Here is a 24,872-nt window from a genome sequence, read left to right as displayed (position 1 = left end):
GGGCCTTTACCCAGCATAGCTTATGTGCCAGTGTCATGGCCTTAAACTCACATCTCTTTGCGATGGGGAGCCAATGTAATTTATGAAGATGCGGGGTAATATGATGTCTGCGGGGGATTCCCTCCACCAGGCGTGCCGCCGAATTTATGACCGTCTGGAGTTTGTGACACTGACTAGCTGTGAGGCCAATATAAAGTGCATTGGCGTAGACAAGATGGGAGGTTATCAGGGCGTGAACTATTGTTTTTCAGCAGTCTGTGGGCAGATAGTTTATCAGCCTTTTTATAGTTCTAATTTTTGCAAAACAGGATGCTGCTACAGCTTGCACCTGGACATCGAAGGAAAGCTGGTTATCCCAACGGACCCCGAGGTTCCTGACTGAGTCTTTGGGTAAGGGGGGCTTGACTCAGGTCATCCTTCCACCAAAGACTAGATTCCAGTGGGGATGCAGTGTTAAAAAACAGGACCTCTGTTTTCCCTGCGTTAAATCTCAGGGAATTTGAGTCCATCCATTTCGATATGTTCCTGAGGCAGGATTTCATAAGGTCAAACACCGTGGCAGTAGGCTCATCAAAGGTGAAGAGGAGCTGAATGTTGTCTGCGTATGAGGTAGTTTTAACCCCAGCCTGTGCAATCATTTCCGTCAAAGGGGTGAAGTAAACATTAAAAAGGAGCGGACTCAGGGAGGAGCCCTGAGGCACTCCCCACTTAAGTGGCCTGGCCGAGGATGTGTAGGGGGGGTTACATACCTGCTGAGTACGTTCTGATAAAAAGGAGGCAATCCATTTCAGCACGCTGCCCCCTATGCCCAGAGCACCCAGTCTCTTCAGTAGGATCTTATGAGAGACGGTGTCAAATGCTGCTGAAAAATCCAGCAGCACTAACACTGCCCTCAATCCACGATCCAGCTTCCATCTCACAGAGTCAGCCATTTCAATCAAGGCCGACTACGTGCTGTGGCTATAGCGGAAGCCGTGTTGGGAATCATGTAGAAGTCCATGGGACTCCACATAATTGGCAAGTTGGACGTGTGCTATTTTTTCCAGGATTTTTACCGGAGCAGGCAGGAGGGAAATCGGCCTGTAGTTGCTTGGGTTATCTGGGGCCGCATTAGGTTTTTTCAAAATCGGAACCAAAGAAGCATGTTTCCATTTGTCAGGGAACCTTCCCGTTTTCAAAGAGTCATTCCAGATGGGATTAAAGAAGGGATTAAGAAGGACTGCTAGTGCCTTATATTGCTTCGCCGGCAGAAGATCACTAGGTGATCCGGACTTACATTTTAGTTGTAAAGCGCACAGCTGCCCCAACGGGGCGTCCCGGCGCTAATGGATCAGGAAGCAGAGGGCGCAAGTTATGGATTATTGGCCAAAGAGGTAGGTTTTAAGGGACTTGCGAAATACGAGTTCTGATTGGCATGCGCGAAGGGATAGCGGAAGTTTATTCCAACGCTGGGATGCGCAGACTTCGAAAGTTTTCCCTCCCTTTCGCGTTCTCTTGAATCTGGGGGTTACCAGCAGAAGTTGGAAGTTAGAGCGCAGTGTCCTGGAATTGTGATAGGGGCGGAGGCTGGTTTTAAGATGGGCAGGGCCTTTACCCAGCATAGCTTATGTGCCAGTGTCATGGCCTTAAACTCACATCTCTTTGCGATGGGGAGCCAATGTAATTTATGAAGATGCGGGGTAATATGATGTCTGCGGGGGATTCCCTCCACCAGGCGTGCCGCCGAATTTATGACCGTCTGGAGTTTGTGACACTGACTAGCTGTGAGGCCAATATAAAGTGCATTGGCGTAGACAAGATGGGAGGTTATCAGGGCGTGAACTATTGTTTTTCAGCAGTCTGTGGGCAGATAGTTTATCAGCCTTTTTATAGTTCTAATTTTTGCAAAACAGGATGCTGCTACAGCTTGCACCTGGACATCGAAGGAAAGCTGGTTATCCCAACGGACCCCGAGGTTCCTGACTGAGTCTTTGGGTAAGGGGGGCTTGACTCAGGTCATCCTTCCACCAAAGACTAGATTCCAGTGGGGATGCAGTGTTAAAAAACAGGACCTCTGTTTTCCCTGCGTTAAATCTCAGGGAATTTGAGTCCATCCATTTCGATATGTTCCTGAGGCAGGATTTCATAAGGTCAAACACCGTGGCAGTAGGCTCATCAAAGGTGAAGAGGAGCTGAATGTTGTCTGCGTATGAGGTAGTTTTAACCCCAGCCTGTGCAATCATTTCCGTCAAAGGGGTGAAGTAAACATTAAAAAGGAGCGGACTCAGGGAGGAGCCCTGAGGCACTCCCCACTTAAGTGGCCTGGCCGAGGATGTGTAGGGGGGGTTACATACCTGCTGAGTACGTTCTGATAAAAAGGAGGCAATCCATTTCAGCACGCTGCCCCCTATGCCCAGAGCACCCAGTCTCTTCAGTAGGATCTTATGAGAGACGGTGTCAAATGCTGCTGAAAAATCCAGCAGCACTAACACTGCCCTCAATCCACGATCCAGCTTCCATCTCACAGAGTCAGCCATTTCAATCAAGGCCGACTACGTGCTGTGGCTATAGCGGAAGCCGTGTTGGGAATCATGTAGAAGTCCATGGGACTCCACATAATTGGCAAGTTGGACGTGTGCTATTTTTTCCAGGATTTTTACCGGAGCAGGCAGGAGGGAAATCGGCCTGTAGTTGCTTGGGTTATCTGGGGCCGCATTAGGTTTTTTCAAAATCGGAACCAAAGAAGCATGTTTCCATTTGTCAGGGAACCTTCCCGTTTTCAAAGAGTCATTCCAGATGGGATTAAAGAAGGGATTAAGAAGGACTGCTAGTGCCTTATATTGCTTCGCCGGCAGAGGATCACTAGGTGATCCGGACTTACATTTTAGTAGTTCTGCAAGAGTGTCCTCTTCCGAGATCCCTACAAATTCTAAGAGGGTAGGAGTCAGCATATTTTAAGTCTTTAAATCCTCCCCCTGTTCAAAGCTATTGGTTATGGGAAAGGAGGCGCATATTGTCTCTATTTTTTTCCTCAAAATATTCAGAAAGTTTGTTGCATAGAGACTGGGAAGCAGGCTGTCTCCGATTCATCGCTTGAGGGTCCGTAAAGGATCTAACAATACTAAAGATCTCTCTTGCGCCATTACTGGCATTGTTAATTCTATTGGCCAAGTAGGTCCTTTTATGTTCCTCAATCGATCTTCGATACTCCTTAAGGGCTGTCCTATAGGTGGATATGCTTTCCGAGGAATACTTTTGCCTCCAAGCTCGTTCGAGGACTTTGCATGAGGCTTTTTTCTGCCGGAGGTCATCAGAGTACCACGGGGCTGATCGGGCTGATCTATATGTTTTAATAGGCTTCAGAGGGGCTAATGACTCCATAGCCTGGCCTACCCACTCGCCAAGATTGGTAATGCGTATGTCCAGATCAGCAGCAGGGCTAGGCTGCAAATTTTTTAAATAATCCTGGAGCGATTCCAAAGTAATGCGGCTCCAGTTCCTACCTAATACCTTGTGGGTCAGAACGGGCCTATCATGGCAAGATGCCACAATTTTGAAAGAGATAAGGAAATGGTCTGACCATATCACAGGCGTGGGTTTAGCGACCTGGATGTTCGCAAGGTTAGTACAGATCAAATCCAAAGTATGTCCAGCTTTATGCGTGGGTGACTCCACCCTTTGAACTAAACTGCATGCCGCGAGAATGGATATGAAACATTTGCTATGAGGGCAGGACTCATTGTCCACGTGCAGATTAAAGTCTCCCAAAGCAGTGAAATTCTAGTGCTGGCCTGGACAATATAGTCTGCCAGGGCCGGCAGATGGAGTATGCTAGAGTGAGGGGGGCGGTAAATCAAGAGTCCTGAGCAGGAACTAGATGCAGATAGCTTAATGCAAAAAGGCAGGCCCTCAATGCTGTCGATTTGCTCATACGGGGGAATTGTGACAGGCCATTCTGATTTATGAATGAGTGCCACCCCACCCCCCTGTTTGCCGTTGGATCTATTGGCACAGATGATTCTGTAGCCATCTGGAATGGCTGATGTGATGGCAGGATTGGTGGTCTCATTCAACCATGTTTCAGTGAGGAAAAGAAGATCCCAATTATATTCCTGGAGAGACTGTCAGATATCGGTGGCATGCCCAAGCAGCGATCTACAGTTCACCAGTGCCGCTCTCAGGCTCACGGAGGGACCTGATTCCTGAGAGGAGGCAGAACTGCGTGCGTGAAAGTGAATACCCTCCCTAAGGTATAATCATGCTCATTGCGTTTCAATTTACGCACCTTCATTTGTTTGATGTCCTCCTCAAATTTCTCTAAAATTTTATTGAGAATTTCATAGTTCTTCTTCGTTCCATCTGTCTTGTTCAATTCCATTATTTCTTTCTCAAGTGCATCAACTTCTACAGTCAGCTTTTGGACTTTCCTTTCTGAATTTTCTATTAAGAGAATCATCAATCTCATTGAATTACTTATTAGTTCTTTCTCCCATATCAATAGTAAATCATCCTCTAGATCGTCATAAGTGGGAAATAACTGAGATCTTAGACCACGAAGTATTCTATCAAGCCTCTGATATTCCTCAAGTGTGGTCCCGTCCCACCATTTACTTATTTCAGATTTTTTTATACGTTCTAGTCGGATGAATTTCATCTTCAAACCTTCATTTGATTTATTATTCCCTAATGCTACCGCTTTGTTGACTGATGCACCTGCATTTAAACTCTTAGCGAGATCATCTGCCACCTTGTCTCTCTCATTCCTAGAACACATATCAAAAAATTATATCACAGAGCACAATGCCCAAATCACTAACCCACAGCACACCCACAATAAACAACAAGAGCAAGCAAAGATGGCTGGGTGATAATTGCGTTGGGTTATCGTGATAACAATAGTAATATGATCAATACAGAAAGCTCAAAGGATAAGGTCTAGGCCACCCATCCACAACCAAATAGGCTTGATCAAGTCAATGCCTTGCAAAATGAATACAATATATATCCTGAGCTATCAAAAACAAAGAGGTGTAAATAAACAGTTGACAAGTCATATATTTCTTCTTTTCTTCTTTTCTTCGTTTTTATTTTTGTTCTTGCAGTAATCCTTCTTAAAAAAACTCTAGCCGTTGGCAACACGTGTTTCATCTTTGGTGGTAATCGACCACAGACTTCTTCAGGGCTAGAACAATGTAACATAAGTCTATCAGTCCAATTATCTGATATACAACAAAGTCACAATATTCTCCTCATATGCTCAACTAAGCATATTCATGCCATCACGGTAAGCATTAAGCAGCAATATGTTTATGTGACAACTTTTCAAAACCAAGAATTTAGAAAAAGCTCTAGTGAAACAAGGTAACAGATTCTGAGACCATAGTCTATGAATCCTAACATCCCAAAAGGATAAAACAATGAATGGGAAACACCAAATTCCATGTGATAGATAGAACATCCACCTCTGTGCATAGATTCCACTCATTTAAACTAAAAGTGACCAACCCTTGTGTAGAAACAGATTCAAGGCCGGAAAAAATAGGAAAAAAGTCAGAGATGAAAGTTTTTAGGATCTGTCTCACCTAAGTTGAATTTCAGATCTTTTTCTTATAAACCAAGTAATGACGTGCTTAACAGTGTGATTTCAATAACCTGTCAAAATCAGTATTGAGGCAGTGTTAAAACATATAGTGATCAAATATTACGGCTCCTATTGTCGCCTCTCAAGTTAAGGTCAAACTCACTCCAAAGTATGTGTTTCCCGGCTCCGTAGCACCACAATTCCAATCAAACTCCAAATGTAAGGAGCGATCATATATTCTTCCTAAGAAGAGGTAGGACAAAGAAACAAGATAAAACGGAGTCAAATCTCCACTCTGTGCTTTCACTTATTTTTTTTCTTTTCTCTTAAGCAGATTTAAACTTAATGTATCTTCAACGGATACTGTCTTCATTCTCATATACCTAAAGTTCAAAAACCTCGCCTAAGCATAACTCAACATTTTACTCGATAAATCCAAGAGAGACCAAACGCACGTGTCAGTTCACCCCAAATTGTTGTACTAATTTGGGGTTGCATCTATCTCACGTGTTAAAGTCTATCTCTACCTCACATGTATAATACTCATAGTGCGAACCAATGTATACACATTTATAATTTAACCTGGTTCATTTATCTCGTCCCTATTCAAAAAGGGTGAATCAGGATCTCACTTCGGTAATTGGATAAGGGAAGACTGATATCACTAAAACCAAATCCATTATGCCAGCATCAATGCCCAAATGCGACATGTCTGCCAGATAGTAGTGAAGCCAAATGCATAAAATTCCTGTCGAGTGTAACCTATAATTGGTAGCTTTACAGAGTTAATACTACGGCAATATTGAACTCACCAAAGGACGGAGTATCATCTTGTGCAGGAAGAGAGAACTGGCGTCTAGCATCTGCACCATGTTTCTTCCGTGTTAAAGTACCCGTATAATGGTCATAGGCACAGAAAAAGGACTCAGCACCCGGTATAGCAAGGTATTCTAAAATCTATATAATCAGCCGCCATCTTGTGTAAGAAAGTGTAGTATTTAAAATCTACCGCGGGCGTCCGCAACATCGAAATCAGCCAACCCTTTCCCAGTAACATCACAGTATCATCATCCATCACAAATTTAATGTTTAAAATCAGCCAATTCCAATCAAAATCATCTGGAAAAGTATACCAAATATACTCGATCATAAAACATGTCTACACGCGTCAGTCCGTCAACTCTTTCTATCTCGGTCGACATCCCCGAGTGTTGTTCTCAAGCCAATACTACTCAGCCTCCTTATTAGAATTCAATAGTCATACCAATGAGATCAAATCAGGTCTCTAGGAAAGGTTTATAGAAAGTAAAAAAGGAACAGATAAAAGAAAGAGTGACAAGAGGAAAAAAGACGGAAAAACATCAGCAACCCTCACCTTTAGATGTCTATCTACTATCCATAAGGTGTTCAAATAGCCTCATGTTTTAACATTAGTAAGGTCAACAATCCATGCCGACCCAAATTAATACAGAATAAAAATACATTTTCTACAGTCTCCATGAAATATTGCATGAATCATTTCTAATTGCCATTTATAAGCTTGTGCACGTAATTCATATAGAACTATCCAATGCAAATTCATAATAAACATATTAGCACCAAAAATCGGTGTACACAAACTCTTGTATATCGTCATTACTTTCAAAATATCTGATATATTTCATATATCTAAATTATTAACATTATTTGTACAATACCAGAGCAATACATCCTTCACAAGTCCATATGAGGTGACCCTTATCAGATAGTATCAATGATTTCAAATAAACCTCTATTTTCGTATCAATACATTTCAGTTTTTCAGAAAATGGAATAACAGGTGCATATAACATTTGAGATGCATAATGTTGCTATTAAAAACAGAGTATTTATTATTAATCTCATTCCTAAGTCATACTCTATTATTTAATTGATCATAACAATATGTTTATCAAACAATACCATATGCAGCAAACGTAAAGTTGTTACCCAATTGTGTGACTCAAATTAATCTCCCAGCAAATATTGGAGTTCATCATCAAAATGTAAGCCCCTCTCCACTGCATGCACCTGCATTATCCATCTCGCCTCTAATTGGCGGAGTTTGAGTTCCCGATTTCCCCCTCTTACATCAAGGGGCATAATTTCAATCCCATGGAACGCCATAGAAAGATGTTGTGTTTGGGAGCTACATTCTAATGCATGTACTGTAAGTGGGCACTTGGTGTCCCTATTCTTAAGTGCCCTATAGTGTTCTGCTATGGGCTCTCTCAATCTCCGAATGGTACTACCAATGTACACCATATTACACCTACAAATCACGGCATACACCACATAAGTGGTATTACAGTCAATGTGTGTCTTTATGTGGTAAGTCTTCGAACCATTGTAGCTAACTTTTAGTGTCCAATGCATTGACATTTTACACATGCTGCAATCGCCACAGCGAAAGGACCAAGTTGGAGTCTGTTATCTCATTCTGGGTTTCACTAGCGCTTTTTCTAAATTCTTGGGTTTGAAAAGTTGTCACATAAACATATTGCTGCTTAATGCTTACCGTGATGGCATGAATATGCTTAGTTGAGCATATGAGGTGAATATTGTGACTTTGTTGTATATCAGATAATTGGACTGATAGACTTATGTTACATTGTTCTAGCCCTGAAGAAGTCTGTGGTTGATTACCACCAAAGACGAAACACGTGTTGGCAACGGCTAGAGTTTTTTTAAGAAGTATTACTGCAAGAACAAAAATAAAAAAGAAGAAAAGAAGAAATATATGACCAACTGTTTATTTAAACCTCTTTGTTTTTGATAGCTCAGGATATATATTGTATTCATATCAGGACGCATGCGGGGATTTGCCTCGCCACTGAAAGGCATGAGGTCTCACACATTGGGGGCAGTAGCGGGCCCCACTTATTTTGGGGGTAAGGGGTTCACATGGAGGGTACTTATGGTACCCCCCTGCATTTAAATTTACAATGTGGCAGGCACCGCGCAGTGCCTGTCACGTTGTACATTCAAATGCACAACTTGCATTTTTGACATTGCAGCACGCAGTGCTTTCAGCACCACCCGCCGCAATGTTAGAAATGCAGGATGCACCTTTCAGTGAGGCAGGCGCATCCTAATCATATGTGCAGGACTGCTGCATTCATTGTGGGCGTCCCATTTCCCGGGGTTATGGCCGGGGGACAAAGTCCGGCCGCCATGCTAATGACCCCCTTAGTATCCAACACTAAGCTCTGGGGAAAGTGGTCGCTCATTGCATGGTCATGTAGTGAGAAATTATTAACTAAGGCAGAATAACGATTAGGGAAAAGCAAAAAATCAATAACGCTTTTTTCCATGCTACCATCACATGTGCAGAGCACTTCAACTGGCCTGCCTCATAGTTCATTACTAAAACCTAAGTCATATTTGAAAAGTAACTCATTAAGTTTCCCTCCATACTCTGTATGTGAAAAATGAGTAACATCATTACCTGTAGGGTAGGTCATACCACATATGTTCTTAGCTGACAGTTCACAGGGTTGAATATTGAAATCTCCCCATATCAGTATGTTATCTCTTGTCCCCTTATCAATTAATGATTTCAAATCAACATCAAGTTGACTTAACCTGTCTAGTATATGTAGGTCGCGAGAATTATTATAAAAATGTACTAGTACCAATGAGGAATATACTGGGAGATTGACCTGGACAATTTGATGGAAAGAATTAGGTCACTTTACAGCTATCTTGGTGGAGACTAATTTATCTGAAATGTAAATACAAAGACCACCCTTGGGCCTACCATGTCTCGATGCAATAGCTGTAGAGTGAAATGTCTTAAAGCTGTTGAGATGAATTGGTTCAATGAGCCATGTTTCTTGAAGGCAAATGATGTTGAACCCTGTCGTAAAATGTAACCAATCTGGTAGTTTGAACAGAGGCCCACTACATTCCAGCATAAAACTGTGATGACATTTACAGCTGGTGTTATAGAGTGCATATTTACCTCGCTCCTCAATGGGGACTACTACGCAGGTTTTTGAGAAATGAATAGCTCCTCATTTAGCAGTTGGGAATTAACAAGAATCTCAGTTGTAGGGGCAGATTTACAGAGGAGAGTTTTATTCGGAATATCAGCTCTCAGTCAATCTACCCCAGTAAGACCGGAAAAGACAATCAAACCTATTAGACGTTGAAATAGGATACATGAGTGGACATGCATAGTTTGGATTTGATATTGATATTTGAAGTAGTGATAGAGATTGAGGAAACCGTTATGTTCAGATGTATTGTCTAGAAGGTTGTGGGGGAGGTCGATAAAAGAACCCAAGCGGTAGGACAGAAATTTGATTTTGATTTAGAAACACAAAGTTAGTTCTTCTAAAAATGTCATTTACTAGTGCATTGAGTTTTAAAAGAGAGCACCACACAGTCACCCTGAAGTACTTTAGAATCTCTGCCAACTCACCTGATTTGCCTAGCTATTTTAAAGTCTCCAAAGAGCGCTTCCACAGACCAACTCTTGTGTTTAACCATTTAAGTGATTTATTTCTTAGTGATTCCCATGTTTCTTTTATAGGTGCACAAAGGGGCAGAACATTGGCCATGATGACCACATAGGGAGTTCTAATCGATCAAAAGTAGGTGGATGGGAGCAGTTCTCACAGAACAAGTGTTAGACAGGGTGGTAGATAAGACTTTTTAATAAGAATCCTATTCTTTTCTGTGGCTGGTGCATGTTGAGGCTGTGACACTGAGTTTAGCACAGGTCGTTTGGGTATCTTAATGTTACCTACAGTAGTCTGTTGTAGTGGGAAAGATGCAGAATATCTTGAAGTTAAACCATAGTTATTAGAGTATTCATCCAATCCTTCCAGATTAGCATGCCCAATCCCTCTACACATGTTAACACAGCACATTCAATAACTTTAAGTCTGTCTGTAATGGTACAAAAAGTAGTCTTGATAAGATCTGTCAGATCATGAACAGATGTCACCATTGAAGTGTAGTGCAGAGGTGCAGATGACTCTAATGTAGCCAGCTCTGAGAGGCATGGATATAGCTGCAGGCCTCTGTACAGCCTTTACTGATCCTTCGCAAGGGGCCACTGTAAAATCAGCAATTATTTTCCAAGATATTTAAGGCCATTTAGAGGGCAGATGAGGATTTGATGTGCCCGGTGAAGTGGAATTCAAAATATTCTCGCCTTTGTTCATTGTGTCAAGTCTCACTGCTTGAGGACTGCTAGTTTGGGTAGCAATTGAGGTAACTAAGCAAAAATGTGTCAAATCGGGGCCACCCTCAGAGCATGTAGTTGAGGTTTCCTCCACACTTAGGATCTGTTTCTCAATAGCCCTTATTGCCCCAGTAATATAGTTCATAATGGACTGGATTTTGGTGGGGCATTGGTTGGCGCAGAACAGGGGTGTTTCCTTTTCCACATAATTTAATATACACAGACACTTATATTCAATAACAAGTAGAAAAAACAAAGAAAGAGTATATACACGCCACAAAATTTATGTACCACTCCTATCATACAGGATTATTTGCCGAATCATCAACAAGCCAAGAGGGGGGGCAGCCCTGCCTCTTCCTGTTGCTAACCGGCACAGACCAACCTGCCCTTGGCCCGGGCTTGGTCCCGGGCATGCCCAAGCATGTCCCGCAGTGCGGGGATCTTGGCTGCCTTTATGTGCCTGCCGGGTCAGGCGGATCGCATTGCAGGCTCCTGCCACTTAGCCCTGTGGGGATTGCATTCCTCCCCAGATAAAGTAATGAGTGCTGTGCAATTATGCATGTCAGGAGGGGCTCCCGTGCTGCGATGGCCCTGGGCTGCCTTTATGCCCCTCCCTGTGCAGGACAATCGCATTGGCGGCTCCTGTCGCTTAGCCTTGTGGGGATTGTAGTCCTCCCGGGGTAAAGTGATGAGTGCTGTGCAATTACGAGTGCCAGGAGGGGCTCAGTAATCTCAGGCGTGCAGTGATCCTTTCACAAGTTGACTGCCCCTCACACCCAGTAGTGCCATGCAGTCACCGCCAAGTCCATCATGTGCCATCCACCTTTGCTTTCCACAGATGCGATCAGAGGGGGAAGGAGGATTACAGATATCCTAGACCTCAGGCCGTCAGGCCCTAACCACAGTGAGGTCCTTGTTCCGTTTAATGTTGCCCCCAATGCCGTCTCCAGTAAAGCCTCCAATATATGGTTCCTCAGCTTTGTGTTTCCCCAGGCCGCTTGCCACCACCGGTCTCAACCTGCTCCTGCGGCCCCACGCTTGTTCAGCCACTATTCCCCTAAGTAGGGGCATTTCCGCTCCAGTACTTGCACACCATGCGGGTCGGAGTCACACAGAAGAGCATCAAAGTCTGCTTCGCCTCCCGTGCTCTCCAGTTCTCGCCGTCCCGGACCGGTGCTCTGAACCGAGAGGTCCCCACATTGCAGCGCCCCTCACAATGCTCGCCGATCTTGAACAGGTCGCTTACCAGCCGCAGCGCCTCCAGCCACTCGCTCACTCAATCAAGTCAGATAAACCACAGATAAGCAATGTCAAAGTTTTATGGTAAAACAGAGTAAAATCCATAAATTATTTGACACCAAAATGACAAAAATCCTATCAACAGAACCGAAAATAAGATATTTCAAACTTTCAAGGTAAGTGCCATAAAGCACAAATCATCAGCTCAGTTTATCTGGACACGATGGAACGGGACAAAAATCACATATTCAGCATGGAAAATGTGCCGGATACAGAGACTAGGTCCACTGAGAATTTGCACCTTGTGTTCATGAAGCGGAGCTTGCTTCATGCTCCGTGGGGTCTGATGTGGAGCCGCAAAGTCTCTTGGGTGTGATGCTAGGTTCTGCATCAAGTTACATCCAGCTGCGTCGTTCCTGATGAGGAGCTGTGAGGGCTGCAAAACGAGGTCCCCTGTTGATTTGCATTGCACTTCGTTAGCTCTGAGAAGGGCTGTGATGCAAGGTCCTGCTTTGAATTGCATTGGTCCTGATGTGGACTTACAAGAGATGTGATGCAAGGTCCTGCACCAAGTTGCATTGCCCTGCATCGGTTCTGATGAGGCTGCTGATCAGAGGCTGCAAGGTGTTGCAATGTTAGGTCCTGCACCAAGCTGTGTTGTGTTGCACCAAGCTGCGTCTGTTTTGAGGAAACCTACAGTTGGGCCAGGAGCAATACACTTGGATACCAGCCAAGAGGCCAGGAACTGGGAGCACCACTTGAAGATCAGGACTTACTTCAGCAGAGGGTAGCAGCACACAGGCAGGTCCCGTGTGGGAGTCTGGTGGAGCTGGTCCTCTAGGCAGATGCAGAGCAGGTCTCTGGTTCTTGTTATGTCCCTGCAGGTCAGAATAGGAGGATAGTCAGCTAGCCCTTGGAGTCACTCTGGCAGTTCTGGGTTTAAGGTTCAGGTCTAGTATTCTTTCCTCAGGCAACAGGGCAGTCCTTCCACTAGCTGGGCAGCAGTCTGAGTTTTCCACAGATCCAGACGTGATCTTAAAAGTTTGTCTGGGGGTCCCATTTTGTGCTCGCTTTGAAAGGTAAGAAGCTACTGGAGTTTCCCCCCCACTGAGGTGTTCGAAATTTCCTGCCTCCTGTCCTGGTCACAGTCTGTCTGCAGCCACAATAGTTGAGTGTGATGTTCTTTCTGTGTGGGCTGAGGTGCTCTCTTTGTAGAACAAGTAGGGCTGTGCACAGCTCTGCCCCCAAATCCTGCTTTGGATGGTCCATTCTGCCATCACCTAGTTGCTCTATTGTGTGTGGCTGACTTGTTTGGGAGGAGTACACAAAGGTCAACTGCCAGCCACACCTAGTTATTTGACCCAGGACACAGGCTGCGGGCACCAAAAAGGTTAGTTGCATTTTCAGAACTGTGACTAAAAATGTGACTTTACCACTACTATGGGAGAGGTAGGTCTCACAGTATTGAAAAACACATTTGTGGGTTTTGGCACTACAAGGACTTGAACATTTTTAAAGTACATGTTCAACTTGTTAAATGCACTGCACCCTGCCATATGGGTTGGATGGGGCCTACCCTGGGGTGACTTAATTTATTACAAAAGGGAGTTCTAGGCTTGGCAAAAGGTTTATTTTGCCAAGTCATTTTGGCGAGTTAAAGCTGCACACACAGGCTGCAATGGCAGGCTTTCAACATGTTTTAAAGAGCTACTTAAGTGGGTGGCACAATTAGTGCAGCAGGCCTATTTGTAGCATTTAATTTACAGGCCCAAGGGTACCTGTAGTATCACTTTACTGCAGACTTATTTAAATTAAAGGTGCCAACGTGTGTAATGTGCACATTTCAGCGTTTAAGTCATTCATTGTGTCACATAAAGAATAATCAGTCTTAGTGCTACATCAGCTGCAAGGAGACAATTGCTGCTGTTCTGGCTAAGCCCTGCCCCAACACTGCATGTGCACACAAAGGGTTGGGCACATGGTCTGAGTATGTGATAAGCTCTTCAGCCAATCCCTGCTTCACATGGCTAACAGCCAAGCAGGGATTAGCTGGCCACAGCAGGTTGAACACAGGGCCTGTAGCCAGCCCTTCCTATGCACAGCCGAAGTCCTTGAGCAGTGATGATTAGACGTGAACATAAATTGAGTTCTAAAAAACAGATCCATGCAGAAAATGATAAAAACAACTTGGAAATTCACTGAAAAAACAATGTTTAATGTGAAGTTATGACTAGCTTGGCTTATGAGACCAAATGTATATTTAAAAATACCTTCTGAAATTCACTGAACAAAAAAACCAGTTAAAGTGAAGTTATGGTTACAAATGAAAGCTTTATTAAGGTATCTAGTTAGGGAATCACTACTTATACCACTAGTTTAGGCAAAAGACTTAGGGGGTCATTATGATGGTGGAAGGATCGCCACCGCGGAAGCCGCGGTGGCGGTCCTTCTGCCATCACCAAGCTTATTACCCACTGCCAAATTAGGATGGCGATGGGTATTGCGGTGGATGCAATGTCCGTCCACTGCTTTTCCGCCAAAGGCAATTACACTGAATGCCTGGTGGACGGTGCATGGCCCCTGATATGGTGGCAGGCACCGTCCACCAGATCAGGATGTGGGTTTGGGAAGGCGTTTCCATGGCGGTGATGCCGCCTTGGAAAGGCTGGCAGGGATTGGGTTTGGGGGACTGTTGCGGGTCCCCCGGAAGGGTGTTGCTGCACTGGGGGGTACCCATGGTACCCCCCTCATTTCCATGCACCAAGTGGCAGGCACTGGGTGGTGCCTGCCACATAGTGCAGGAAATTGAAGAGCACAAACTTTTCACATAGCGTGCGGTGCTGCAGCCAGTAGCACCACTCGCAATGTAAAAAGCCCAGGATGCGCCCGCCAGTTTGGTGGGTGCAACCTAATGGCAGTGGTGGGACCGTCGCATGTCTGGCGGGCGGTCCCAAACACCGCTAGTCTGCCCGCATCATAATCAGCCGCTTAGGTCCTGATTGCGGGCATAGGTGGTATTTATATCGCACTTGATGAATTACAATACCAAGGGATACGGTATTTATTGAGTGCAATAAATATAAATACCACCCATTTTCAGTTGATCGGGAATAATCTGCAGATTTGGATGTTTAACTCACCAAAATACAGATGATATTGTAAATACTGCATGTTTTTTTCCCCGTGAAATTTTGGGAGATTTGACATGCTGAAATGTAATGAAAGTTGAGTTATTTATCACATCTGATAATAATCGGATGTGTTAAATAACTAAAAACTTGTGATTTTGACCCATAAGTAAATAGGGGTTTTATGCATGGGCCGGAACATATAGACCACCTCATAATCTGAGCTTTTAGTAAATAATGATTTACTTAAAAGTAATTGTGTTGTGGTGAAATGGAAAATGGTATAAGTGCTATCATTAGTGATGTAATAAACATTGTTATTTTAGATGTCACCACTTATGTCATCAATGATGTAATTTGAGATGTCATCAGTTATGTCACAATTATGTTTTCTAAAATGCGATGAGTGATGTTAGATGTGAGGTCACAGGCAGTGCATGGCAGGGGTGCAAGTTAAGGTTAGTTATCAAAAAATAACTGGTGAATTTCAATGGTTTTTAGGATTTGTATTGCAACCATGACATCACTTTAACTGTTGCTTTATATACCAATAACAAAATAAATGCAGATAAACAAATGCTTTGACCATCATTATGGGTGGATGGGCAATGCACAGGTTTCCCTCAATAAATGTGTACCACATTTTCTGCCACAACTGTTGGTATGCCATTGCTGGACAGTAAATAAGACATATTTACATTACATGGCCGAACCTCTACAGATTTCAACCCCTAAAGCATAGTCTTTCTTGAGAGATTTCATACGGGAGTTTCAAATGAGAAAATATTTTGTCCATATTTTCAAATGAAACAATTATGTGTTGCAATCTCTTGGCGCTTCAGCTAGATTCAGTCCCTCCTCTTGTGCATGCCAGCCATGCATTTTGTCACTGTGATAAGTCTTCATTATTACCAAACCTCAGTTAAGGATCATACATAATGTCGGCACCACTGGCTGAACAATTGACTAACATTGAATGTTGACATTCCACCTTAAAATTGCATATGTTCCACATTACATGATGGAACAATTATATATTTGATGTTGTTTACACTGGTAACACCACATTTGACCCAAGTGAACTTCCGTTCTTACCACATGCATTCATGTGACAAATTTGTAGATGTTTAGTATGTATGCTGCATGCCCAACTATGTGTAGCATAGCTATTGAGTTCTACTCAGGCCAAACGAGTGTCACCTTTAGGGCCCTATAATGATGTTGGCCGGAAAGCCTCCGACCAGTGTTCAGAGGCTTTCCAGCCGACAACTCCGGTTTCACTTTTGACTGCTGTATTCCAATGCCGGTGGTTAGAAGTGAAACTGTCCGGCCATTCTGGCTGGCTTCCCACTGGCTCAAGGATCCCGTTGGCCAGTCGGAACCGGCACAGGATGCAGTTTCTGCCATTTGGGATTATGATGTTGGTGTCCCACAGGGGTTCCATGATGGGCTTTCTGACATGGAAAGCAACATTTGGGGACCCCTTCGCAATGCCCCCTTCTCCCTGCACCCTCCGGTTGGGGGCTGAGGGTGCCCCCTGTTAATCCCTGCACCGCGTGTCACGTTGCCTGCCACGCTGTGCAGGGATTAACAGAAACTCCCATTTCTCTTCTCTATGGAAGCTTCAGCTGTGGCTGGTTTATGACTACAGCACAAGCTCCCATAGAGAAATGGGAGTCTGTGGCCGCACATTGTAATAGCAATGTCGGGACCGCCAACCGGAGATCAGTCGGTCCCTAGACCCCAATGGTGTCAGGCGGATGTGAGTCCACCTGACATCATAATGAGGTCCTTAATATTCTAAATCCAGTATCACAAACTTTGATTAAACAGCATTAATTGGGGGTCTCACTGGGGTACCGTAGACACTTAGGAAACTGCATGTATTTGGGACTATTTCAGCTTCAGATGCACTAACATAGGGAATAGTGTCTAAATTGTGGGTGCCGGGCAATTGGACCTAATATTTTAATAGTAAATTCAAAGTGCATAAACAGAGATGATACGATTACTATTCTATCTCCAATTTACCCTACACTAAAGAAAGTGCATATTTTGTGGGGAGAAAGGGCTCAAACTTATTTATCTAACTCCAATCTCACCTACATTGGAGAAATGCATAAACATGAGGAAGATATTTAATATTCTACCTGCAGCCACACAGACAATGGAGTAAGTGCATCCATTGGAAGAGCACATTTACCACTCTAACTCCAGTCATACAAACATTGTTAAAAAAAAGGGTTAATTGGTGAGGGGGTTAGGTCTAATAGTACAACTTTAATCCCAAAAACAATGAGAAAAGTACATAACTTGGGAAATGGAACACTTAATTACAAGCCCTACAAACATTGGGGAGAGTGAGTAAATGGGGGGCAGAGTACAGTACTGTCCTAACCAGTGGCGTAGCTAGGGGGGGTCGAGGGGGGCGGTCCGCCCCAGGTGGCACAATTTTAGGGGCGGTGGCATTTACAAGGTGCACTTGCTCTTTACACGGGGGCCGCGAGGCACTGGCGGCGGCATTTATCATTTATTTGGGGACACTTACATTCTATAATAAAATTAATTATAAATGCCGCCAGTGCCGCGCGGCCCCCGTGTGAAGAGCGCACCTTGTAAATGCGCAGCCTGCAGTGCAGCATGCGCATCCGGTCTTACCCCGATCTGATCCCGTCCCAGGGCCGTCTGGTAGCACGCGAAAGCGCTACCAATGACGGCGGCGGCCCTGGGAATTATGATTGGCCAGCCTTCGCGCGAGTCACGCGCTCCACAACCACGGTTACGCGCTCACCTCTCGTGAGCGGATACCAGCACACCTATCACTGGAGGCGGGCCGGACCTGGGCGGCAAATTCAAATTGCTGTGGCCGGGACCTGCTGTAACTCACGGACTGAATCTGCAGGCAGCCAGTCTTGCTTACATCTCTGCAGAGTGCAGACCGGAGTCGATGAAGGTCTTAAATTATATAGGTGAATTTAAGTGCAAGGCCAAAATTCAGCCCTCGCAGTGACGTCAGGCTGACCCATTCAGCTGTTTATCAGATCCGGCTGTGGCACAGAGTTTGAACAGAGGTAAGGGAATGAGTGGCTATTGTTCAGATAAACTGGATGTGGCTATGGATAGCTCAGTGGGTTACTTGCAGTACAGAAGTTACAATCCTAAAACAGGATAGTGACCTATAAACTGACATCAAAGAGCTGCATATAAAGCTAAATGGTATACTTAGAACTTTTTTTGTGTGTTTCAATATAGTTAAAACTTCCCTACTCTTTCCTTATTCTAATGTTGCTATAAAGAGTTTGTTTTAATATATATACATTTTAATCAGTAAAGCCAACACCGCAAACACTGGGGTATACTTTCAATCCTGTGTTTGTGCTTCTCCAGACCAAACCTTCTTAAAAGATATTGTCCACCAGTATGGATGACTTGTGATTCCTACACCTTGTAATCTTCATTGGCTTATTTGACATTCCCTATAGGATAATTTACATACTTTTATGATTCATTGTCTCTGCTTAATGTGTGCATGATGTAAAGTACTATGACACCCTAAACTATGAGTAGCGCTACACAACAAATGAAATCAAATATGAGAGAGCGGCTATGGAGAGATGAATGACACAGTTGGAGGGTGCAATTAGGGAATCCGAGGAGGATGTCATCAGGGGGAAAGGCTATGGAGTGATGAGGGGCACTGTTAGAGGGTGGCAGTGAGGGAATCCAAGGAGGGGGCCATGGGGGGGCTGGGCTACGGAGCGATGAAGGGCACTAGTAGAGGGTGGCAGGGAGGGAATCCAAGGAGAGGGTCATGGGGGGCTGGGCTATGGAGCGATGAGGGGCCCTGGTGGAGGGTGGCAATGAGGGAATCCAAGGAGGAGGTCTTGGGGTGGCTGGGAAATGGGCGAAGAGGGGCACTGGTGGAGGGTGGCAATGAGGGAATCCAATGAGGAGGGCCTTTGGAGAGAGGAGGGGCGCTGTTGGAAGGTGGTAGTGAGGGAATCCGAGGACGAGGTCATGAGGTAGTGAGGCTTTGGAGAGATGAAGAGCTGTGTTGGAGGTTGACAGTGAGGGAATCCGAGGATGAGGTCATGGAGCGGATGGTGGTAGATACAGAGAGATGAGGGGCACTGGTGGAGGGTGGCAGGGAGGAAGTGTGAGGAGAAGGTCATGAGGGGGAGGGGCTACGAAGAGATGCACTGTTGGAGGGTTGTAGTAAAGGTATCTACAGAGAAAGAGGTCAGTGGTAGGGCGCCAATAAATAACTCTCCACATGTTTTGTATACACACAGAAGCAATCCTTGTATCATAGTGACTGTTGGCAAGTAGATATGATGCACATGACGCATTCAGAGTAGTAGTGGCATGAGCAACACCAGAGCCTGCCCTGATGAACTGGCATAAATATCTCTAGATCTCTAGTGCGACTGACAAGTTACACACCAAGTGTAAATACACCAGACGACACTTCAAACAGGACATTTTGTTTTCTGCACTTGGCTTAGAAGCAGCTTGGTCTACAGTCGGGTATTCAGTCCATCCGGTATTGCTGTTTAAAGCCTACAGCACAGCAAGTGTCGAAAGACCCCTAAATCCAACACCCCACCTTCAGATCCAGGTGAGTGCCAAAGTAGTCTGTCTCGAGTGACAGTCACGACGCACGCTGATGAGAGCACCGGTCTGTGAACATGTGGCATTGCGGCTGTTTGGAGAGAGCTCAAATAATACACCAGGAGAGAAGAATCACTATACACCATGCTGCTCACTCTGTCCCACATGGGACCTGGGCCCAGACTATAACAGGGTGTGAGGGCCCCTAACACAGATCTCAATTGCCTCAGGCCTATACCATAAATTCATAGTGTCAGCTGACTTAAGGACTCCGGCCGCCATAGTGAGCATGTGCATAATAGCATGATTGCTAGGCAAGCCTCGGGAGAGCCTGTGCGACACACAGTCCGGCAGGTTGACAAATATTTTAAAGTATTAAAAAAAAATCACACCAGTATAATTAAGCGAGTGGCCCCGGGGTGCTGTGCGCAGCCCTCTACAACTGCGAGTTCAGATAGTTAACACTTACTTGCACTGGTTAATAGACCAATGTAAAACTAGCATTCAAATGATACATGTGAGAAATATTTGGGCCCGAAATTTGACAGTGAGGTGAGATTTAAAAATTCGAGTCCGAGACTTAAGCTCACACAATCACAGGGCTGTGGATGCCAGGGGCGGCAACCTGAGGGATAGCCCCGGGCGCCACAAGCTCTAGCTACGCCCCTGGTCCTAACTCCAATCCCACAATCACTGGAGGATGTGAATATATTAGAGGGTCGATTTATGGTTCTAAACAAAGTCCTACGAGTTAGAATTTCAAAAAAGCGCTTAATTTGGGAGTAAGGCATTGATTCCAATCTGTGCGCCGCAGCACCCCAGTGCGCCGTAAAAACTATCCGGGGGCGCCGCACACCAAACGAACATTTAGGGAACCACATTTATTTGTTAATCCCGGCGAATCAATAGTTACAGACGGTACTTGTAGAGAAAGACAAAATTATTTGTAGAGAAAGTCCACAATCCACAGTAGCAGTGCTTGCCTGCACACAAACAGGGAAATACTGCCGAGGGGCGCCGGGGTCGTGCCAAAGTCACTCCTAGTGTGTGTAAATAAAGCTTTGGTGGCAGCTGCCGTGCAGAGACCTGGGCTGGATCTGGGAAGCTAGGGCTAAAAGAGCAGGCCGAGACGGAGGAGAAAGAAACCTGTGTGTAGAGAGGGGCTGACAGGAGGGGCTTTACAAGGGGTGCAGGAGGAGGCGCAGACCTTACCAGAGGAAGCCTTTACTGAAGTGTTGCTTACATATTGGGAACACAGTGTTGGCTGCTATGGTAGAACTGGAGACTGAATAGTGTCTCTGGCGAATAGACTCTGCCTTTAAAGAAGCCTTCAGTTAACAGCAGCGTACTCTTGACCTGTGTTTTTGTGAGGTAAGAATTCTGTGAAGCTTCAACATTAAATAACATAAGCACAAAGTATTAAGGACAACAGAGAATGGAATAACACACTGACTAAAGTACTTTGCACAGATTCGAAGAGGACAGACAGGTTCACCCCTTCCCACTCCACAGAACTTGTTGGGTACACAAAGATCTTAGTTGCATGCAACTTAACCTCATGGTATTTCAAAGGTGCAGCCCATTTGCAATATTTAAACATGCAATAACATATTTACTACCACATGTTCCTGTTGCCAATTGCGTTGCAGCAGTTACATATAGATCATGCAAATGCACACTATTTACCAAAAAAGCTGTATCCATACCAGCACTTTAAACAAGAATTTGCCCTGTAAAACAAATACCTTCAAAATCTTATATTTTAAAAAACTGTACTGGTTACTGTTACAATTGGTAATTGCATGCTCATTCTTTTGTGGTCCAAACCTGTGCCTGTAGTGTGCTCAAGCCACTTGGAGCTGCGGCTCAACGTTATCAACTGAGTAGTTTCTGCAGGGGATCACTTTCTGTGTGTGTCTGGTTCACGGCTTTTACTTCTCTATGCTGTGGGGGCCACAGTGCCCACCGTGTTGGTCCTACCAATCCTCTTGTAGTAACACCACAGGGCAGTGAGTGACCTGACCCAGATGATAAAGAAAACTACAGAGAATATGTCCTGGCAGCATCCTGGTAAAGTGAGTAATGCACTGCACTGGACAGTGCCTTTCCGCGTTGGCTGTTATCTTATCTGAAGATTTACCATAGCTCACAGTGAAATATGCTGCACATAGTAAATTGTAACACATGCTACTTCACTGTTGGCATTTTGTGTTATTTATTGTTGTAAATACCAGGTTTTCCTGTTCCTGCAAGTTGAGAGTGAATGGAAGGAGGCATATCTCTACCAGTGAAGTGGTTTGCCTTTCCTTTCCTGCTAGACTAGCAAGGCTCTCTCAGAGCGAGAGAAAGTGGGGGTGGGTGACAGGATCAAGGGACATACGCCACATTAGCCTGGTTTTGTGATTGCCACCACTCAATTCCATGCTTCCAGAATTTCACACGCATCATCATGCAACCCATACAATCACACTATGCAGCCGGAATGCCACATTACCCCATACATGCAAACAATGCAGTTTGTAGCATAAAGCAACATATGTTAGTGACAGAGCACCATGTGCACAAGCAGGCATATATCCAAAGTCTGGTGTTAAAGCAATAGTTCTTCAAAGCCCAGTGAAATGACTACATGGAAGTACTCACCTAAAGGTCTTACCATGACCTGTCACACATATCAAAGCCTGCCACTGACACACTTTCCCGGACTCCATGATTATAATACCTACCTTCCAAATATTTTCAGGGAGAAAAATAGAAGTACTCCTGAGGCTGGGCTTACATGCCCCACCCGCCCAATAAATGTAACATAATGGGGAGCCGTGGCCAACAGCTAACAGGTCAAGGGAGCCGAGGGTCCAAACAGTTTAGGAACCATTGGAGTAAGGAGTTGTAGGATTTACTATTCTAACTCTAGTCTTTTGGGGGAAATGGATAACATTATGAGAGGTGTTGATTTAGTTTCATAACTCTGTTCAGCAAATATTTCTTGCAAATGTATATATTTTCACGGTTAGAAAATTCAAAGCCTACCACCGGAAAATGTATACTCCTTTGTGCCCAATATAAATAACAAACATAAATGATTACAAAATGTAATTGATAAGCCTATTGCATTGTTGGTTTTAAAAATAACTTAAAATAAAAACATTATTCAAATTACCCAAACTATGGCAAAAGTAGTGTTGTCTTGGGTATTAGGTTTTGTAAAGGAATATTTTGGTATTGAGAGATGCCGACCAAATTCATACACGTGCAGGTTGATGTTAGGACGGTCTCCGTGTTTTGTGTTGCAGAAGGGGTGACTTTTTGCCTAATCCAGGTCAGGGGTGTCAGTTAGGCCTGCTACTTAGCAGAGTGTGTCTGTGAGACAGTGATTGATGTGCATAGGGCTGTATGTAAAAAGTGCTTAGGTTGATTCTAATCTCGAAGAAGAGCGATTCGAGGAATGTGAGGCAGATCAGGGGTTCCACGTTGTCTGCTCCCTCTGTCTCTTCTGAGGCCTTTGAAAGACTCAGGCTTTCAGGCTGCAGGTTGGGCAGTTTAAGCAGCATATCTTTCACTGACCTGTCCTTTCTTTCCTTGCTGGAAGCCATTGTGGGGAGCAGACAGCGTGGAGCCCACCTCAGCTGCACATTCCTTGAATTTCACTTCTCCTTCCTCCGAGAAGACTTATCAGCCATGAAATGCAACTTGTCAGGTGATTTGAGGGAGGTCAAGCGAGACCTGGACTCCCTGGGGGAGAGGATCAACATCTTGGAGGATCATGAAACTAGCTGGGATGAGGAGTTAGAGAACCTCCAGCAAGAGGTCATCAGACTACAAGAGCAGGACCTTGACAACCAGGGCCACACAGAGCATTTGGAAAATAGGTCCGGGCGCAACAACATCCGCATCAGAGGTATTGCGCTTGGGACGGTGGACGCAAACATCGAAAACTTTGTGATCAATATCTTCCGTTCACTTCTAGGCGAGGTGCAGGACTTCCCTATCGAACTCGACTGCACACATAGAGTCGGGCCCCGGAAAGCTGCCCAGGCGCTGCCGGCTGATATCCTGACCTGTGTGCACACTTTCAGCTTAAGGAGCACGTACTCCATGCAGCCAGGGATAACCCTGCATTCAAACACAAAGGCCAGGAGCCCACACTGTACCAAGATCTAGTTGCATCCACGCTAGTGAAGCGCAAGGCATTCAGGCCTATTACTGCGCACCTACGAGCAGCTGACTTCTCATACACCCTTTCCGGCTGATTTTCCCTTTCAAGGGGGAGCTCTGACAACTACGCTCAGTGTCTGTGGCCTATAAACTACTGCCACACGTGGCAGAGGAGCGGCTAAAAGGCAAGCAGAGCAGGAACCGCCCGTGCAGCCATGGGTGGACAACCATCAAGCCCCCAACTCATGCACTGCATTCCGACCCGGACACCATGGCCAAGGAAAGGCAGGCAGTTCTGGCAACCCTCACCGGGGACCCCTTGAAAAACCAACATCATGATGCCTTGGAGAAGACAGCAGGCATCCTGCCGGTCCCCTTTCCTGCTTCCTTAGACACTCTAATGAACGCAAGGCACTGTGTTTGGGTGGGAGGGAAGAGACACAGGCCACTGGTACCCCTTCATCGACTTCCCAGGAATTGGATGCTCTGGACATTCGTCAGTTACATGATGTCTTTCTTTAAATGTATAATTTTTCTTTTTTGGCCATCTCCATGGGCCCCCTGCACGCTTGGTTTTGTGCGCAGACAGTTGTTCCCCCATTGTCACATCCCCTTGCCACACTGAGGACGCCCGAAGGCCGTGGCCCCCGATACACACTGGCCCACCACCCAGCTTGCAACCCAGGTCTTGGCCCATATGCCAGCTAACTTTAAAATCCTTACCCTAAATGTGAAGGGTTTAACAACCCGATTAAAAGAAGAGCTATTCTTTCCTACCTTGAGAACTTTGGTGCACATGTATCCTTACTGCAGGAAACACAACTCCTTTCCAGAGACACACAAAGGTTCCAATCAAAGGCCTTCCCACACCAAAATTTCTTCTCACACCCAACCAAAATGGCCAGAGTAGCCAACCTCATCTCTTGCGCTTTTGGAGGGAAGGTGGGTACTAAAATACCTGAAA

The sequence above is a fragment of the Lissotriton helveticus genome, chromosome 4_1 (assembly GCF_964261635.1).
Source record: "Lissotriton helveticus chromosome 4_1, aLisHel1.1, whole genome shotgun sequence".
Taxonomy (NCBI): Eukaryota; Metazoa; Chordata; class Amphibia; order Caudata; family Salamandridae; genus Lissotriton; species Lissotriton helveticus.
The sequence above is the reverse complement of the archived record's forward strand: the minus strand, read 5'-3'. Positions refer to the sequence as shown.